Here is a 21,680-nt window from a genome sequence, read left to right on the forward strand (position 1 = left end):
ACATTAGCGGTCTTACTGTCCTCAACTAGCGTTCGGATGCGCACTTCTAGTTCTGCAACCTTCTCTGTCAGCCTTACTACTTCAATACACTTAGCACATGTAAACCCCTCTATGCTGACGGAAGAAGCTAAACTGTACATGTGGCAAGTAGTGCAGGTTACAATGACAAGCGGAGTCTTACCGTTTTCATGCTGGGCGATGGCGTCTCCGTTCGCCAGACCGCGGTCCGTGAAGCTGCATCGAGATGGGTGCTCGCTCGTTGCGTGCCTCGGTCGTCTCCGGGTGCCTGGAGCCAGGGTGATGTGAGACACGCTGTACCACCTGGTGCTAATGCCGGGACACAACTCCTCCACAGCTTCCCGCTCTGGTGAGGAAAGGTCTGAAAAACATACATCGGATGAGTCCGCCATTAGATCGAAAAAGAAGGCAGATTTACAGTAAACAGACAGTGAGCAAGTGCACGTTTGTTTATGCTAGTGGGCTATATGCTAGCACTAGGTGTTTACTAGTGATAGATCGTTTTACTTATTAATACTGTTCAAAAATCGTCACGGTAAAGTATTCCTAAGATAAACTAGTACGTTATATTATATAGATAGGAACGAGATAGTAAGAAAATAGGATTTAGATTATGAACTCGACGGAGCTCCAATGCACGGAGCAGCGTTTCCTCGTTTGCTAATGCTACCGGGCTATATGCTAATACTGGGTGTTTACCAGTGATAAATCGTTTCACTTATTGAAACTGTTGAATAATCGTCACGGTAAGGTATTCCTAAGATGAACTAGTAAGTTATATTATATAGATAGGAACAAGATAGTAAGAAAGTAAGATTTAGATGATGAACTCGGCGGAGCTCCGATAACAGTGTTGCCACTCTCTTGCGTCTCTCTCTTGCGTCTCTCTCTTGCGTCTCTCTCTTGCAATTACTCTCTCTTAATTAGAATCGGAATGACTGTCGAGCACATCTGAAAGTGAGTAACTTGTGGACAGTGTTGTGCAAGTTACTTTCAAACTGTAATACATTACAGATTACTTGTTACTGTTATTTAAAAATAATCCCTTACCTTACAATATTACTGTTTCAGAATTGTAATATGTTACATTACTCATGTATTACTTTTGAGTTACTTTCACCAAAATAACTACACAAGTAGAACTTAAAGGGATAGTTCACCCAAAAATGTTGAATAGTATATATTGTTAGTAACCTGGATAGGCCACAGTCATTGTGCTACATCATGTCACCCTCTACTATATGTAAAATTCTCTGCAGTACATGTTGTCATTTTTGAAAGAAAAAGGGATAGTTCGCCCAAAAATGAAAATTCTGTCATAATTTTTTCACTCTCATGTTGTTACAAACCTGTATAAATGTCTTTGTTCTGATGAACACAAAGGAAGATATTTTGAGCAATGTTTGTAACCAAACTGATCATGAGCCCCATTCACTTCCATAGTAGGAAAAAATAATACTATGTAAGTGTATGAGGTCATGAACAGTTTGTATGCAGAATCACAAAATCTGTTAAAATTATGGTAGAGTGATTAACTGGCAATATGTGTGAATAGCTTTGGTATATTCTTATTAGACACGACAGGACTATATGTAAACTCCAATGCCATGACAAGATGCAGATTTTTTTATTTTCTTACTGGTGCCATTGTTTTATGAAATTTAAATTCAATGGTTCACAACACAAAACTGTCATGCACAAAGTGAGCATTATGAACATAGCTTTTGTTTACTCAATAAAGTGCAATTAGATGAACAATCCCTCTGTCATTTGTCCATAGAAATACATAGGCTTAACATAGCCTAACTGCTTAGAAAGAAAACAGATCAAATAGAGACCTATTTGCTTCTCAAAAGAAAGATTAATTAATTTAACAACAAGAGAAATACCCATTGGCTCTATGAAAATACACTGAAAATATACTTTTCAAGAATACAAAAATTACTTTAAAGTGCTTGGGCCTAAAAGGCTTAACAGGAAATATGGCTTAGCCATTTTCAAAAAGTTCAGTAAAAATGGAAGTCATACAAGAACAAAATGGAAATAAAACGTTATAGAAATACAAAACTGAAATTAAGGTGTCTGGGCCCACAAGGCCGAAAATAAAGTATGGTTCAATAATCAAACAAAAAACAACCTTAGCAATGGTCAGACATAGCCAACAGGAAAATTGGATTTAGAAAGTTTCCTACCAAATATAAAACAGAGGTAGTGTGCAACTGAACATGGCTGAAAGTAAAGGGAAACCAAGGTGGTGCTTACGGCTATCGTGGAGGCTAGCCTACTCTATTATTCCCCCTTGACTGAAATGTCTGTTGAAGCGCATCAGAATAAGACGCTGAAAGCGTCCATCACCAAGACGGTTGCGCTTTGGGGTGAGTACCAGACTCCCAAGACTGAAAAGTCTTTCGACTGGTGCACTGGATGGTGTTGGTGCATTATAGCGTAGTGCAATTTTTTTAATTCTTGGAAACTGATGCAGGCTTTTCATTACTGGATCAGAATTAAAATAAGATGTTACCTCTGTTTCGACTGACATAGGTGTATCAGCCTTGGCATTGGGCTGTTCCTCAAATGAAAAGAAGTCATCCTCATGAGAAGTGACTGCAGCAGGTTGAGAAGCATTAATCATTGGGGTTGCAGGCTCTTCTACTGTTAGGGAGCGGCACTCAGTGGTGAGGAGGTACTTGATGTGATCTCTTCTGGTTTCCTCTTTTACCCAGCGCAGTTTAAACTTGGGCAGCGAGACTGCGGCCAGTAGGGCTTCCTTCGAGTCAATTGTTGTGGCAAAACGAGTTTTAATTGCTCCCACAATTATTTCAGGCAACCCGGTAGTCATTTGTGAAAGGCCATTTTGCATTGCTAAAGTTTTGGTCATTAGAACTTCAAGTGTTGGTTGAAGTGTCCCATAAAAACAAGTTTCCTCACCCTGTAGGATGTCCAGTGCAACGCTGAAAGGCTTCATAATGGAGCAGTATTCCTTCAAAAACTGGTATTCCCTGTCATTCATACATTTAATCTGAAGCTGTGTGCATAGATTGTTAATGTCAGTTTGTGGCATTTCTATGATCCGAACATAAGCGTCATAAAATGAGTTCCATCTGGTTACTGAGGGGACAATCAACTTCCTTTTACTGATCTTTTCTAGGCACTCAGACGCAACTGTGGACCGGCTAGCTTTGGTCCATAGTGCAGAACACTTAGCTGTGGAACTGCGGTAAACAGCCCTGGATTCTGGGTTTGATGCCAACCATTTACCAACCTCATTGTTTGCAATGAGGTTAAGCGTGTGAGCTGCACATCTATAATGTGTAGGCAGCACACACAGCCCTTGCTGGGCATCCTCATCGTATCCTCCAGTGAGAACGCTGTGGAGGTCAGTGAAGGCCACTTCATCATCCTCCTCCACCTCCTCTTCTTCGTCATCCTCAGATTCGACTTGTTGGTATTCCTTAAAAGCTTTAATAAAGTTGCTGCCATTGTCTGTCACACATGCTGTCATTTTTTCAGCAGTTAATCCATACTGTGAAAAAATATCCTCGAGTTCAGATGCAATTGCATCATATGTGTGCCTACCTCTGAACCTACGACAAGCAATAGCTGCCTTCTTCCGTTCCAGTGTCTCTGAATCGATCCAATGGACTGTCACCCCCAAAAAACTCTTGTTGTAGGCAGTCCAAATGTCTGCAGTTGTTGACACGTACTGCTGTTCCTCAATTGTTTTCTTTAGCTCAATTTCCATGGCAGAATAGTTCCTATCTAGTTCTTTGGCGAACGTTGTTCTGCATGGCAGTACATTCTGAAAAACAAATAAAATACACAGATATTAAAACTCCAGTTGATAATCATGCTATGCTAAATTACACATTTACATATTTATTGTCTGTTCCAATGCAGGAGCATAAATTCACATTATGCTGCTGTATATAGGTCTGTTGATGGCTATAATATTTTAACATACATTTTGGCCCAGTGAACTAGATCAGGGATGGGTACTACTATTTCAAATGCATGTATTTGAAACAAAAAACACTACTTTTATTTATTTAATTTAATCTTTGTATTTTTGTGTTTTCAAAATACAACATAGTTTTTGCCAATCAAACTCTTTATTAGACTGCTGATTTCTTGAATAAACTAGGCTATAATAAATACCAAAAATTAAATGCATTTAAATACAAAATACAATTACAAATTATAGTATTTTGTATTTCAAATAGATGTATTTGCAACACTGCCCATCCATGCAGTCTAATAAAGAGATTGGTAGTAAGAAGGATTTTTAGTTTGAAAATACAAAAACACTAATACAGAACACATTTAAATTCAAAATACATAAATAAATTCAAAAGGTTTTTAATACAAAATAGTCCCATCCTCTCCCTGAACATTTTTATATATTTCAGCTAGACATCTCATCATGTAAACATTTGCTTACCTTGTCGTTGCTGCCGGTCACAGGGATCTTGCTAACTAACTTCCTGAAAGCAGGAGATTCCACCGTTGCCAATGGTAACATGTCTTCGACGACATACTCTTCAACAAGTCTTTTGACTTCTCGAGGTTCAAGTGGCATGATGGTCGACCGCAGGAAACTTAATTTCTGTTGCTTTGGATCATTACTCTCGTCCTCTGTGTTCTTTCTCTTCTCAGTAAGCGGAGTGGTCGCATGGCACCGTTCGAGATGTTTTTTTAAATTGCTAGTGCTATTTTTCGACGTCGATAGTTCTCTCGGGTTTGGACAAAGGTTGCATTTGACAATTACGTTCTTCTTGTCCTTTTCTCTGACAAAATTGAAGTAATGCGCATACGTCCATCTCGCGAATGTACTGTCTTCTGCCATTTTCAACTTTCATCTATTTTCCACCGGCCACAGTGCGCGCTTCAAATGGGGCGGAGCTAATAGCCTCGAACCTCAAGCTTAGAGGCTGAAATCAAATCATGGCGCGTTATACAATACAAAGTTCAACCAATCACCAGCGAGAGGGTGATGAATGACACCAAACTCGTCTATTCCCTGACCAGAGACCACGAACAGGAAATATAACTTTCTTGCGGGATTTTTTATTTGTTAATCATGTCTCGCGGGCGAAAAGTTTGTTGTAACGCACGCGTTACTGAACATGTAACGAGTAAAATATTACTGAAAATTGATTAGTAATGCCTTACACTACTGCGTTACCGCAAAAAGTAATACATTACTGTAATACATTACTTTTGTAACGCATTACTCCCAACACTGCTTGTGGATCACTGCTGTCTCGAGACACAAACTTTTTAAACGATTCAGTCTGATTAGGTGTACTGATTCAAGTCGTTCACTGAAAAGAACCAGTTCAAAAGAACGATTCGTTCATGAACTGGACATCACTAATATTCTCTCTGAAACCATACTGGTGATCATATAAGATCAAATTTTCTATTAAGTGTTTTAATATCCTTTTATAAACTAATTTTTCAAGTATTTTAGAAAAAAAGGTAAAAGTGAAACAGGTCGATAATTATTGAATAAATGTGAGTTTCCAGACTTAAACAAAGGAATTACTTTAGCTAATTTAAGATCACTTGGTACAACACGCCGGCAAAAATGACACCAGACTCCGACAGTCGGAAATCACCAAAGATACTATTAAGGAGATGTGTGAAATTGCAAAAACAATGTCAGACAATGTAATATGCTCTGGTCCCCTCCCCGCCTACCGGGGAGATGAATCACATAGTAGATTAGTGTCTCTCAATGGCTGGATGTCAAAGTGGTGCCCTCAGCATAATGTAGGGTTTATAGACAATTGGAAGCATTTCTGGGGGAGACCATTCCTCCTAACCCGAGATGGCCTTCATCCGACATCAGAAGGAAGTGCTATACTCACCAGAAATCTGATTAATTGTCTTAATTCTGATATAGTTCAATTCAATTCAATTCAATTTTATTTATATAGCGCTTTTCACAAGTGTTAATTGTTGCAAAGCAGCTTTACATGAGAAGATGTAGAGGAGAACACAGAAAATCAATAGATAATATAAGAAGTAGAGATAGCGGTTAAACCGTACAAGCGAGCATATTAATAATGTAACGTATACAGTAAAGTGCTAAGTTAAGCCAAAGTTGGCTGACTCTCCCTGGGACGAAAAAACAACCTAGGAAAAAAAAACCCAATGGGAAAAACTCCTAGAAGGACAAAAACCCTTGGGAGGAATTAATATATATTCATATATATATATATATATATATATAGATACGGTAGGGATAGGAGGCGGGTAAGCGAATTAAACTGGTTTAGCCGGTGGTCGTTGGTCGGGCATCGGCTGGTCATCACGTTGAAGGACAGCCAGTGGATCAGTGATGCGATGATCTTCACAGCAACAGGAACTGGGTCTGTTTATCTCATTGTCCTCGTGGTGGAGGACGAGACAGGGAGAGAAAAACAGAATTTCTATCAGCGTAGGGGCCGTTCGCATGTAATGCAAGTGTCAAACATTATAGTGGTTCAAGTCAGCTCGGTTTCAGACAGGCTAACTATTGCGGCAATAGTATATTACCCATATGAGGTATGTGAGTGCTTTGTTCTAGACAAACTAACTACTGCGGGAAAAGTACATTTACTGGACATTTTATGTGAATGCTTTGTTAAAGAAGAATGTCTTAAGTTTAGATTTAAATTGATCGACTGTGTCTGATACTCAAACATTATTTGGTAAATCATTCCAGAGCTTAGGGGCTAAGTAGGAAAAGGATCTACCACCTTTAGACACTTTTGATATTCTAGGGATAATTAAGTGACCAGAATTTTGTGAGCGTAGTTTACGTGATGGATTGTATTCTGATAGTAGTTCTTTAATATACGAGGGCGCTAGGCCATTTAAGGCTTTGTAGGTGATTAGTAATATTTTAAATTGTATGCGATATTTAACTGGTAGCCAATGTAAAGATGCCAGAATTGGACTGATGTGGTCATACTTTTTAGATCGAGTAAGCACTCTTGCGGCTGCGTTTTGAACCAGCTGTAGCTTGTTTACCTGATTTGCATGGCATCCCCCGAGTAACGAGTTACAATAGTCTATTCTAGAGGTCATAAAAGCATGGATAAGCTTTTCTGCGTCTGATGCAGACAGCATCATCCGCATAGCAGTGAAAACTTATGTTATGTTTCCTGATAATGTCTCCTAGAGGTAACATATATAACAAGAATAGGATAGGGCCTAGAACTGATCCCTGAGGTACGCCATATTTAACGGGGGAGTGATATGACTCTTCCTCATTTACATAAACAAAGTGATATCGATTGGTTAGATACGATCTGAACCAGGCTAACGCCTGACCACTGATGCCAACATAGTTTTCTAGTCTATTGAGTAAGATTGTGTGATCTATTGTGTCAAAGGCTGCACTAAGGTCTAGTAATATAAGGATTGAGATTTCACCACGATCGGATGTTAATAGGAGGTCATTTGTAACTCTAAGCAGCGCTGTCTCTGTGCTATGGTGGGGCCTGAATCCTGATTGGAACTTTTCATATGTATTATTATTTTCTACGAATGTGCGTAGCTGGCTTGCCACTACTTTTTCTAATATTTTAGAAAGAAAAGGTAGATTTGAGATTGGTCTAAAGTTATTAAGATCTCCCTGGTCAAGGTTTTGCTTTTTAATGAGCGGTCTAATAACTGCTAGTTTGAAAGCTGTTGGAACGTATCCTAATTCTAGAGATGAGTTAAAGATATTAAGTACCGTGTCTGACACTACATGAAATACCTCTTTTAGTAATTTTGTGGGAACGGGGTCTAGTATACAGGACGATGATTTGGATGACGTTACTAGTTTAGAGAGCTCTTCTATTGTAGTAGGATTAAATGACTTAAGATGTTCGTTTGGTAATCTAGTGGAAAATGTACTACTGGGTAGAGTGGTGGCTGCTTGCATAGTTTCTATGTTTTCCCTAATAAACATAATTTTGTTAGTAAAGAAGTTCATGAAGTCATCACTATTGTGTTGGAGTTTACTATTGGTTTCTGTTTGTTCTTTGTTTCTAGTCAGTTTCGCAACTGTGCTAAATAGGAAACGAGGGTTGTTATGATTTTCTTTAATAAGCGTACTGAGATAGGTAGATCTGGCAGTTTTAATAGCCTGTCTGTAGTGTTGAAAACTCTCTTTCCATGCTGAACGCCATACCTCTAACTTTGTGCTTCGGTAGTTTCTTTCCATTTTTCTAGATACTTTTTTAAGGGCTGCAGTATGATTGTCATACCTTGGAGCTGGCGATTTTTATTTGATTCTCTTTTTTAGAATGAGAGAAACGGCATCAAACGTGCTAGAGCAGACGTTGTTCAGGTTTTCTATTATAATATCTAGATCTTCACGGTTATCTGCTACATGTTTCATTTGAGACAGGTCTGGAAGAGTGCTAATAAAGCTATCTTTAGTGGTGAAAATTATTGTTCTGGCTAATCTGTAGCATGTTGTAGACCGAGCGGTCCTATCTAGAAGTATTGTGTATGACAGAAGGCAATGGTCTGAAACGGCATCGTTCTGGGGTGATATTTTCGATGTCATTAATATTGAGTCCGAGTGACAGAATTAAGTCTAGTGTGTGATTACGAGTATGCGTGGGCCCCGACATGTTTTGTTTAATGCCGAGAGAATTTAGAACATCCATAAACGCACGTCCTAATGCATCTTTTGGATTATCCACATGAATATTAAAATCACCAACTATAAGAGCTTTATCTACAGTGACTGCTAGCTCAGATAGGAAGTCTGCTATTTCTTTAAGAAAATCTGTGTGGTGGCCCGGAGGCCTATATATGGTAACTAAAATGAACGAAAGCCGTTTGTTGTTGCGATCAGTTATTTCCGTATTTAACAGTATTATTTCAAACTAATTAAATTTTAGGTTGGATTTATGGATTACTTTGAATATTTTATTGTATATTGTAGCTACACCACCCCCTCTCCCTTTTAGACGAGGAACATGTTTATAATAATAGTCTTGTGGGGTGGATTCGTTTAAACTGGTGTAATCGTCTGCTTTAAGCCAGGTTTCTGTTAAACAGAGTGCATCTAAGTTTTGGTCAGTAATTATTTCATTGATAATTGGTTCTTTATTGGTAAGCGATCTAATGTTAAGAAGGCCGAATTTTAACATTTGAGTTTTATCTGTTAATTTATTGTGTTCTAATTTTATGTTAATAAGATTTGTACGAGACGAGGTAAACGGTGCTCTGTATTTATTTGTTCGAGGAACAGACACAGTCGAGATGTGTTGGTACTCTGTTAAAAAAGGCTCTATGTGCTGGGAAATATGTGATCTTGACGTGTCAAGGCAGCTAACAGACTGATGGGTAAGCCGATCCGTCTGTTTCCTGACCTGGGCCCTGGATAGTCAGACAATATCAAAAGTAAGACTATTGGTCAGATTTCTAGAGAGTATAGCACTTCCTTCCGGAGACGGATGGAGGCCATCTCTCTTTAGCAGGTCAGGTCTTCCCCGGAAATGCTTCCAATTGTCTATAAATCCTACGTTATGCTGAGGGCACCACTTTGACATCCAGCCATGAAGAGACACTAATCTACTGTAAGTTTCATCCCCCCGGTAGGCGGGGAGGGGACCAGAGCAAATTACATTGTCTGACATTGTTTTTGCAATTTCACACACCTCTTTAATAGTATCTTTGGTGATCTCCGACTGGCGGAGTCTGGTGTCATTCGTGCCGGCGTGAATAACAATCTTAGAAAACTTACGGTTAGCATTAGCCAGCACTTTAATTTGGATCTAATGTCAGACGCTCTGGCTCCCGGTATACAATCGACTATGGTGGCTGGTGCCTCAATGCCAACGTTCCTGAGTATAGAATCTCCAATAACCAGGGCACCTTTAACAGATGTCTCAGCCGGTGTATTGCTGAGTGCATATAGTCTGACTATCCAGGGCCCAGGTCAGGAAACAGACGGATCGGCTTAACCGTCTGTCTGTTAGCTGGCATGATATGTCAAGATCACATATATCCCAGCACTTCGAGTCGATCTTACCAGAATATCAACACATTTCAACTGTATCTGTTCCCCGAACAAGCAAATACAGAGCACCGCTTGCCACATCACGTACAAATTTGATTAACATAAAATTAGAAAACAATACATTACCAGATGAACCTCAAATGTTAAAATTCGGCCTTCTTAACATTAGATCGCTTGCTAATAAAGAACCTATTGTTAATGCAATAATTAATGACCAAAACTTAGATGCACTCTGTTTAACAGAAACCTGGCTTAAAGCAGATGACTACATTAGTTTAAACGAATCCACCCCACAAGACTATTATTATAAACACGAACCTCGATTAAAGGGGGAGAGGGGGTGGTGTAGCTACAATATACAACAACATTTTTAAAGTTAACCAAAAATCTGAACTAAAATTTAATTCATTTGAACTAATGTTATTAAATATGGAAATAACTGATCGTAACAACAAACAGCTTTCTTTTGTCTTAGCTACAATCTATAGACCTCCGGGCCACCATGCAGATTTCCTTAAAGAAATAACAAATTTCCTATCTGAGCTTGTAGTCACTGTAGATAAAGCTCTTATCGTTGGTGATTTTAATATTCATGTGGATAACTCAAAAGATGCATTAGGACGTGCGTTTATGGATGTTCTAAATTCTCTCGGTATTAAACAAAACGTGTCAGGGCCCACGCATACTCGTAAGCACACATTAGACTTAATTCTGTCACTCGGACTCAATATTAATGACATCGAAATATCACCTCAGAGTGTTTCTGACCATTACCTTGTGTCATACACTGTACTTCTAGATAGGATCACTCAATCCACAACATGCTACCGACTAGCCAGAACAATAATTTCCACCACTAAAGATAGCTTTATTAGCACTCTTCCAGACCTGTCCCAAATGAAACATGTAGCACATAACTGTGACGATCTAGATACTGTAATAGAAAACCTGAACAATGTCTGTTCTAACACACTGGATGCCGTTGCTCCCATTCGAAAAAAGAAAATCAAAGAAAAACCGCCAGCTCCATGGTATGACCATCACACAGCAGCTCTTAAAAAGGCAGCTAGAAAAATGGAAAGAAATTATAGAAGCACAAAGTTAGAGGTATGGCGTGCAGCATGGAAAGAGAGTGTTCAACACTACAGACAGGCTATTAAAACTGCCAGATCTACCTATCTTAGTACGCTCATTTAAAAAAATCATAACAACCCTCGTTTCCTCTTTAGCACAGTTGCGAAACTGACAAGAAACAAAGAACAAACAGAACCCAATAGTAAACTTCAACACAATAGTAACGATTTCATGAACTTATTTTCTAACAAAATTACGGCTATTAGGGAAAACATCGTAGCTACCCAAGCAGCCATCACTCTACCCATTAGTTCACTAAACACTAGATTACCATATGAACATCTTGATTCATTTAAACCTACTACAATAGATGAGCTCTCTAAATTAGTCACATCATCCAAATCATCGTCCTGTATATTAGACCCCGTTCCCACAAAACTACTTAAAGAGGTATTCCCTGTAGTGTCAACCCCAGTACTACATATCTTTAACTCATCGCTAAAAATAGGATACGTTCCAACAGCTTTCAAGCTAGCAGTTATTAAACCGCTGATTAAAAACCCACAGCTTGATCAGGGAGAGCTTAATAACTTTAGACCAATCTCAAATCTCCCTTTTCTTTCGAAAATATTAGAAAAGGTAGTGGCAAGCCAGTTACGCACATTCTTGACAAATAATAGTACGTATGAAAAGTTCCCATCAGGATTCAGGCCCCACCATAGCACAGAGACAGCGCTGCTTAGAGTTACAAATGACCTCCTGTTAACATCCGATCGTGGTGAAATCTCAATCCTTATATTACTAGACCTTAGCGCAGCCTTTGACACAATAGATCACACAATCTTACTCAATAGACTAGAAAACTATGTTGGTATCAGTGGTCAGGTGTTAGCCTGGTTTAGGTCGTATCTAACCAATCGCTATCACTTTGTTTATGTAAATGAGGAAGAGTCATATCACTCCCTGGTTAAATATGGTGTACCGCAGGGATCAGTTTTAGGTCCTATCCTGTTCTCGTTATATATGTTACCCCTAGGAGACATTATCAGGAAACATAACATAAGTTTTCACTGCTATGCGGATGATACCCAGCTTTACATCTCCTCACATCCCAGCGAAACCCACACTTTTTCTAAGCTAACAGACTGCATTAGCGATGTTAGTGACTGGATGGCACATAACTTTCTAAAGCTCCAATAAGACGGAGATGCTTATTATTGAACCGAATCGCTACAAACATAATATGTCAGATTACATGTTGCACATAGATGGCTGCACTGTAGTGCCATCTTCCTCGGTTAGGAACTTAGGTGTGATGTTCGACAGCAACTTATCCTTCGATAGTCATATCCGCAACGTCTGCCGCACAGCATTCTTCCATCTTAGTATATGGCGTATTTTTGAGATATTTCTGTCTATATCTGACACAGAGAAGCTTATCCATGCTTTTATGACCTCTAGAATAGACTATTGTAACTCGCTACTCGGGGGATGCCATGCAAATCAGATAAACAAGCTTCAGCTAGTTCAAAACGCTTCTGCAAGAGTGCTTACTCGATCTAAGAAGTATGACCACATAAGTCCAATTCTGGCATTTTTAGACTGGCTACCAGTTAATTATCGCATACAATTTAAAATATCACTTATCACCTACAAAGCCTTAAATGGCCTAGCACCCTCATATCTTAGAGAATTACTATCAGAATACAATCCATCACGTGCACTGCGTTCGCAAAATTCTGGTCTCTTAGTTATCCCTAAAATATCAAAAGTGTCAAAAGGTGGAAGATCCTTTTCCTACTTAGCCCCCAAGCTCTGGAATGATTTACCAACCATTGTCCGAGAATCAGACACAATAGATACCTTTAAATCTAGACTTAAAACTTTTCTCTTTAACAAGGCATTCACATAATTTGTTTTAGTAATGGTACTCATCTCACAATAGATAGCTTGTACAACCTAATAAATAAATAAACTAAATCCTCATTTTCGTCAACACTTCAAAGCATGGTAAATGCTATTAATAAATATTCTAAAGAAATATGTTTAATCTCTCCTTACTCGTTTACATATGTGCAGCAAACCATGAGCCGGGCATAAACTTTCAAAAACAAATGTCACGTATAAAATAGAAAAGGCTACATATAAGGAAAAGAAACGCTACTCTGTGCACATACAAACCACAATACAAGGCCAAAACTTCAAAACTAGACCAATAAAACCCCGAATCGGGCCATAAATTGCCAAGCGCAGAGGAGTGATTGAAAGTTATGTATGGCATTATGTTATCACTTGCTCGGCCCTCCTCCTGAGGTTTCTGAGTCGAGTAGGGGAGTACTGTGAAGCCCAGACAGGCATCAGGGAGATGGCTGGCGCAGTCGCGTCCCCGTCTCCCCTTTACTCCCTTGCTCGTCCGGATTTCAATAAAGCTCGGTGGGTATAGATTTGTGGTGTTAAGCCCACTAGTCGGGGGTGGGACTTCAGTCCTTAAAAGGGTGTCACTGCATCCATCTCCAAAAACATTCGCCGTCCCGTGCATTTTTCTCGTTCTCCCTAAATCAAACTGTGCAGAAACTTAACAGAAAAGTATTTTTTCTTGGCCTTTTTTAAAACTTTGCTGAATTTGTTTTTATATTTTTTATAATACGCAATATTTAAAGGTGTGGGACTAATGAGAGATTTTTTATACAACTTGTTTTTATTAATAGAAGATTTTCTTAATGCAGGTGTAAACCATGGCTTAGATATATCCCTGTTTTTACTCCTGCTTTGTACCGATGGAAAACATTTATCAAACAAAGATGAAAATATATTTATAAATGTCTGATACGCTTTTTCGGCATCCTGATGTCCGAAGACATGATTCCATGATATCTCAGCAAGTGACCTTTTAAAAGACTCAACAGATTTAAAAGTAAGTATACAATGTTTCCTACTAGGTTTGCTTTTTTAGTGAGAATTTGTAAAAAGCAGAAATACAGGGAGATGGTCTGAAATAAATCTTCATGAATAAAAAGAGAAACTCGACCACCTTTTCTATTAGTCCTACAAAAATGTACTTCATTATATTGAGGTAAAGAGTAAAATTGCTTGATGTCATCATTCAGCCACGTTTCAGTAAAAGCAAGCACAGAAAACTGATGTTCTAAGGTTGATAGAAACTGTATGAATAAGTCAAAATTTTTAGGTAGACTACGGACTATTCAAATGAAAGGCAGAAAACATGTCCTGCTCATAATTTTTGAGCAGTGCATTAAATTCAACTTCATTATAATAATGACATGTATCCCTCGACCTTAAATATAAAATCACTATCATCTGGATTAAAGACCAAATGTCTTGCAGAAAAACTTTGTAAGAATGACATTAAGAGTAAAAAAGTCCAAACAAAAGGCAGCAGTTAAATACCTTTACATGTAAGGCATTTTAACTGGATCGAGGAGGATATACAATCAGTTGATCATACTTTAGAAAAGCGATGTTCCCCTTTTTCCTCTCTTCTCTAAGTTTAGGAAGCAGTTCTTTTCGCTTCATACGGACCTTGTCAGAGTAATCCTCATTGATATAGATGGTTGTGCCTTTTAAGGACTTTGCTCTCTTCAGTATTTCTTGTTTGTCCTTATACCATAGAAATTCAATTAGAATAGATCTTGGTCGTCCAGTAGAATCGTAATTCCCAATTCGAAGTCCTCTTTCAAATTCAATATGCTTTGGTTCAATTTTAAGATGCTGCAGAAAAAGTTTCTTTACTTTTGCTTCGGTTTCAATCCATGATTCAGACTTTACATTGGGAACTCCATCGATCACAATGTTCTTTTTTCTTGATGTGTTATCCATGTATTCCAGTTTACCTATTAAGCTGTTTAAAGAAGCTTGGTATTCGCAGAGACTTTCTGCATTGGCTTGATGGTTTTTCTGCCATCTTGCTTGATTTAGTTTTCATCTCATTTACTTCAGCCTGAGAAAACTGGAGACTTGTTTTTAAGTCCTGAATGTCTTTTGTCGCACTTTGGACATCTTTAAAAAGGTTATCCATGCGAACACACATAGGGCCCTATTTTAACGATCTAACCGCATTGTCTAAAGCGCACAGCGCAACGTCTAAATGGGCGTGTCCGAATCCACTTTTGCTAATTTAACGACGTGAAAAATGGTTTGTGCGCCGAGCGCATGGTCGAAAAGGGTTGGTCCTATTGTAATGGGAGTATTTTGGGCGTAACGTTCAATAAACCAATGAGAGTCTCAGCTCTCATCCCCTTTAAAAGCCTGTTGCGCTGGCGCTATGTCTAATCCCTATTTAGATGACAGACTTTGTAAACTGAAAAACTAAGCGGAGGAAGAAGATCCCCAGTTTAAGAATAATGTTAAAAAAATTGTGTTGTTTTTCAATTGTAAATTTTTTAATTAAAACCTTTAAAACCCGTTTTCTTAGTCATGGAAGTAAAAAAGCAGGCTTTTAATTGCTTTAAATGTATGGCTATCCAATATCATCAAAAAATAATTTACAAGTATGTAAGATAAGGTTTGTACTCTATAAATACTTTATTTGTAACAAACAGGAGATAAAGAATTTACAAACGGCTATCCGCACGTTTCAGCACTTTGGACAGCGTTTTTTTAGCAAAGAGTTTTTTTTAGCATTACTTAAAAATGTTTCTCATCTGACCATAGTCATCATTTACAATAAATCCGTGAGGTAGCATTTAAAAACATTTAAAAACAGATGCATTTGTTTAAAACAAAGCATTTATTTTCTTACCAGGCTACAGGTGAAGCAGCTCTTTGTGCCTTTTAACATCTCATAATTAGTCCTCATTTATGTCCAAGAGACTCAATAATAATCTTTTACATTCAATCCATTAATCTTCCATATTTAAAAGCATTTTTGTGCTGCTGCGCATTCATGTACTTTGTGATAAGCAAACCCGCGTTATCCTCCCGTTTATAGGCTCTCTCTCTCTCGTTGCGGTCAGCACCTCAACAGCGCGCACCCCTCCCCTCTCTTCTTTACGTGCAGCGCCAGCGTGCCTCTCTCACGTAACAGTGAAAAGTATTTTAACTCCGCGTTCCTCCGTGTACTTTCTTTTTCACGAAAAGTCACCAGTCACGGATGTAATAACAGAGAAGACAACTGATCGTGTTCATGACTTAACGAAAGGTTAGCAGTAGTGTTTCCCACATATACCCGTTTTGGTGTGAGTCTGTGTCCGAGCTCTCTCCCTACCTATGATGCAGTATGCCCGTGCACATGTTCTGTATTAACAGCAACCGTGTATTCTCTCATATTTATGAATTTGCAACAAATTGTCTGCGCTATACGCGATATACAATAAAACTACCACTCATATTTAACACAACAACACTGATGAGAAGAGCATCATCAGTACAGCCTCAATGTAAATGTATTATGATTTTTTCAGACGAGGTCGCGTTTTTAGCAACAGTTAAAGAAAGAGCTGGTTGGATTAACTACGTGAAACAAGTGGGTAACAAGTGCCACTTTAATTTACAGATCGCAGATGTTATATTTACTCTGTAACTACATGAAACAAGAAGCCACTTTGCCACTTTGCGCATTGCCACTTTAATTTACAGCCCGCAGATGCTTTACTTACTTTGTAACTACGTGAAACAAGGGGATAAAAAAATTGACAACAACACAAAACAACAGTATATTTACACAGTAACTACAGGAAATAGTTCTAGTTTTGCTTGCTTTGTTTTCACCATAGTTGCCTTGCCTGTTTTTAATTTTGCTTGATGACTCAACAAATTCCTGTACTCGTTTTCTTTCTTAACTCTTTCACCGCCAGCGTTTTAAAAAAAAGTTGCCTGCCAGCGCCAGCGTTTTTCATGATTTTCACCAAAGTTTAATCCTTCCAGAAAATGTTCTTCTTTAAATATATAAACATACCATATACCAAATGAAAGAACAGACCCTCTGCTTTCAAACAAAAAAAACGTTTAGTCCTACCTTCAGTGGTTCTTTTGTAATCAGCTTTTGAATATGGGTAGGTTTCTGCAAAACACCACATTTTGAGCAAAAAGCAGAGATAATTCCATTTTTGTGACAGACTTTTAATAGAGATCCCATTCAGAGCGATCTTTAAAACAGACACGGACATGCAGCTGCTTGCCATAGGGCAATACTTCCAGGTTTAAAAAGTTGCGGAAGGGCGCCACCTGGTGGATAATAGCGGTATTGCGGAAAGACGGAAAATCTCGTCATTGGCGGGGAAGGGTTTTCTCTTAATTGACGAGATATCTCGTCAATGGCGGTGAAAGAGTTAAGGTAAGTAACCTTTATTGAAAATTCTAAACTCTTTATTTTACAGTCCTGTTTCCATGCAGTTACTGTGGACGTACTAGTGAATTTACCCAGTAATGCGTATGGTATTTAATGCTTGGGTTTAAATGGTACAAGAAAGGACACAGATACTGCATGCAAAAATGGCACATCAGTAATGTTTGTTATTAGGTATCATACGCACACTATGGGCCCTATCTTGCACCCAGCGCAATTGACTTTGTCAGTGACGCATGTATCATTTTGTACTTTGCACTGGCGCACAGCGGGTTTTTCCCTCCACAGACGCACGTCGGCAAACTAGGAAATGAACTTGCGCTCCCTGGGCGGTTCAGTGCAAAAAAGGAGGCGTGTTCCGGCGCAAACCATCCCTGATGCTATTTTGCAGTTTCAAAAAACAATTGCGCTACTAACAAAAAAAAACTAGTCTAAAGTCAGTGCCGCGTTGCGCGTGGTTCATTATGCTATTTTAAGGGCGCATGCTTGACCATAATGTATAGCGTGCACAACGCGCATTGCTTATCTAATCTACACAGATGCAACAGTTATTTTTGCTAATCATAAATTGTTTCAATAAAAAATATAAGATAAGGGAAATCATTCAATCATAAATTGTTACAATAAAAATATTAACACATGAGATAAGGGAAATCATTGTGGTGAGCATTGTGGTGATAGTTTTTATTTATTTTGTGTGGCAGCGTTAAACAATTATCATGCAAATAACGATAAAAATATTTTCATAAGTTGTTGTGTGGCTGTATTACGTTTATTTTATGTAAATAATAATTAAAATGTTTTCATAAGAAACCTTCATGTATGTGAACTTGATTTGTAAGTGTACTTTGGGGTTGAACCTTGCTTGCGTTTCTTGTGTCCGATTTCAAAGCCCCCAAACCCTTTCAGCGGTGAGGGTGGACGCAGCGATGTCCTCCTGTGTGCCCGGCGTGCCCGATTTATGCTGGCAAGCTTGGGATCCCCCCGTCTCCTGACATCATTGTAGTGCTTGGCGCAGATGATGAGACAATTGCGGCTGTTTCCTCTCACGCCTGTTTAGCCGACGCTGATTTGGGCGGGTTTCTCCCATCCCCATACAAAACATCTTCTCTGTCTTTGACTGCTCTTACAAGAACGTGGGTCTCCTCGGCTGTGAACCGCTCCTGGCGTGCGCCTGTCAAATCCGTCATAATAATAGCAACCCGCCATGGAACTTGCGCCTTTGCGTTTAAAGGGAATGTTGGATAGCGTTCTGATTGGTTTTTTTGACGTTACGCCCAAACCACACCTATGAATAATGAACCTACTTCAGACCAACCCCTTATTGATTTGCGCCCGGCGCAAGACTTATTTCTCCCGCCGGGAAAATAGCAACAGCGCCCAAGATCCGCCCACAAAGTCACTTGCGCTTTGCGCTTCGGACTTGCGTTTCAGATCGTTAAAATAGGGCCCTATAAGTGCCTTTCATTAAAGCTCACGTAACACACGCTGTTTCTGCATTTCTGATATCAATCTGGAGTACCTATAGAGTAGTATGACATCCTTTATATCTCTGAAGAGCCTTTAGTTTAATCAGATTTATAAAAGAAATATTAGCTTTAACGAATCTTTCCGATAACGTACGAAAAAATGAAGAAGGAGGAGTTATAACACGGGAGGAGCGAGTACGAGTCATGCAACACTATACAACACTTATAACGTATGATTCACTACATGTTCGTGTCATTTATATAATATACACGCACCTATTTCCAACATAAGACAGAAGTCTTACTTACCACGTGTAACTCGTCATGACCCGGTTCTGAAAATCCACCGCATCAAACACACACGCAAAACTCCGCTGCTAATCCGGATAATAAACTATATCCATTGTTTCCATGAGGCTGGATGTCTTCTCCTTACATCCAAAAACACACTTCTTGTTGTGCCATTGTTGACTTTTGAAATTAAACAAAGCTGAATGGCGTGATAAGCTGTTAGCAAGCTCTAGCGTCTCCCGCTGACTGACGGCTGGGCGGGGTTTTCCGGGGGAAGTTTTCCGGCGGAAGCCCATATAAAGAAGTGATACGTATCGAAAACCCCTGAAACGTCAGTTAGAACCATAATCGAAAAAAATTAGCCGAAACTTGTACGAACCCTGGCGAAGTGCATTCGGCACAGAAATACTCTGAAACACGCCCAACTGCATTTTTGACACTTTGCCTACGTTTAGCATGAGGAAACAACTCTATAACTGTGTTAATAAGTCAGAATGCTTGAAATACCATTAAACCCCCCCTTTAACTTAATGACTTAACTAATTTACTCTTTAACTATGTGAAACAAGGGGGTAACAACTTAAGTGCCACTATAATTTAAAGATCGCAGATGTTATATATACTCTGTAATTGTATCGTACTAATAAATTGTATCGTACTAATAAATAGCATAAACACATTAACAGAATTTCAAGATTTGTTGTTTAGTAATCTCCATCATCATGCATCATGAAATGATAAAATATGTACCCCCGTGGTTAAAAAAAACAACTTAGCCTATGCCTAAATATATTTTTATAGCCTACCTATATTATTCCAAAAATATATGTGGTGTATGTCTATGATTGAATGAAGACCCACAGTTTGCAGAATCCATGTGTGACGCCAGTGCGATCACCACGCACCAGCTATATGTGGAGAGTGATCAAGCCAATTTAGTGAATGTGTGTGTTCTCGCTAAATTACTCTCAAACATAAGATTGTTTTACATGTAGCCTATGCCATATCACGTAGGCCTAATATTTCAATCGTTAGTCCAAAGTTATAAATTACTTACTGTATAAATAATTTGTAATTTCCCATGTTTTTAGCATATAAGTCATACATACCATGTAATATTAAAATATTTAGCCCTAAGTTATAAAATACTTACACTGTTTCTGTGTCCTCCTTACAGATTGTGACCCAAAACACACATCTAAGGTCACTAATTCATTTTAGAAGAAGCACAGGGTAAAAGTGATTCAGACCCCAGGTTGAGGTATGGGGAGTTTTAAAGAGACAAGCAGAACGTCATTCTCCATCCAGGATCTGAAAGAGGTCATTGTTCAAGAATGGAGAATGAAAGATCTTACTGTATGTTGTCAACTTGTTTATTCTATGTCTAGAAGAATTAGTGCTTTAAAAAAAATGGAGGCCATACAAAATATTAGATTAAAGAATTTTTTTAGGGTGTACTCATTGAATACTCATGAACAGCAAAACACACACAGACAGACCTTCTGAATGCCAGGTTCATAACAGAGCTTGAAAGGTGATTGTGGAAGTGACACAGCTGAGAACCGATAGCGGCAGCACAAATTGGACAGTCATTACTAAATTGGCAACAGGTGTGCAGGGCTAAGCTTAACCTTAGGAAAGGAAAAGGAAATAGATGAATACAAGAAGAAAACAAATAAAAGGACAAAAACCCTTAGGCTATAAGAAGGGACACGCTTGATTTAAAGAGCCACACAGATCCAAAATTGAAACTAACCTTTATTGCAGTGTGTCATGTAGCTGTCCATCAATGTAAACAACGTGTAAAGTAGTTGAACCAAAAAGTGCACGATTAATAAAGTTATTGGCTTCTAAAGCAGGGAGTCGACTCCGAATCGCTGAAACGAGTCGTTATAGGGAGTGAGTCTTCTTCCTGATATTTGCCACGTCACACGAACGCATCCACGTCACATGAGATACTAATCTCCGCCTACAGCCTTGCCCGCGGGAGAAACGAAAACTATGACCCGCCCACAGCTAGTTAGTGTGTGTAAACATCAGCTCACGCTGTGTTTGAATGAGTGTAAAATGTCTATAGTCATTTTTATTGCTTGGATTAATGATGAATGATATCGTTGTTTAAACTCTATATACTGTCAGAGTCACAATAGCAAGCGGTTAACGTAACTCATGCTCACTAAGGGTTTTGCTATAACCCGGTTAGTTTACATAAATGCTTAAATGAGTGTAAAATTGTTAGTTTCGATTGTCGTTTGTATTGCTTGGATTAATGATGAATGATGTCGTTGTTTAAACTGTTAATTTACTGTCAGAGAGTCACGTTAGCAAACGACTAACGCATGCTCACTTACGGTTTTGCTATGACCCGGTTAGTTTACATAAATGCTTAAATGAGTGTAAAATGTTAGTTTCAATCGTCGTTGTTATTGCCTGGATTAATGATGAATGATGTGTTTTTATGTTGACAATGTCTTCTCAGTAAACCATGTTAGCACGAGGTCAATACATGTTG

The 21,680-nt window shown here is 38.7% G+C and overlaps 1 protein-coding gene across 1 annotated transcript in view; it reads left to right on the forward strand.

The window, feature by feature from the left end:
* adcy1b (adenylate cyclase 1b) overlaps nt 1-21,680 on the forward strand; it is a 579,599-nt gene that overhangs the window by 150,316 nt on the left and 407,603 nt on the right. The gene's annotated exons all lie outside the window — the stretch shown is intronic.

Source organism: Misgurnus anguillicaudatus, chromosome 2 (genome assembly GCF_027580225.2).
Source record: "Misgurnus anguillicaudatus chromosome 2, ASM2758022v2, whole genome shotgun sequence".
Lineage (NCBI taxonomy): Eukaryota > Metazoa > Chordata > Actinopteri > Cypriniformes > Cobitidae > Misgurnus > Misgurnus anguillicaudatus.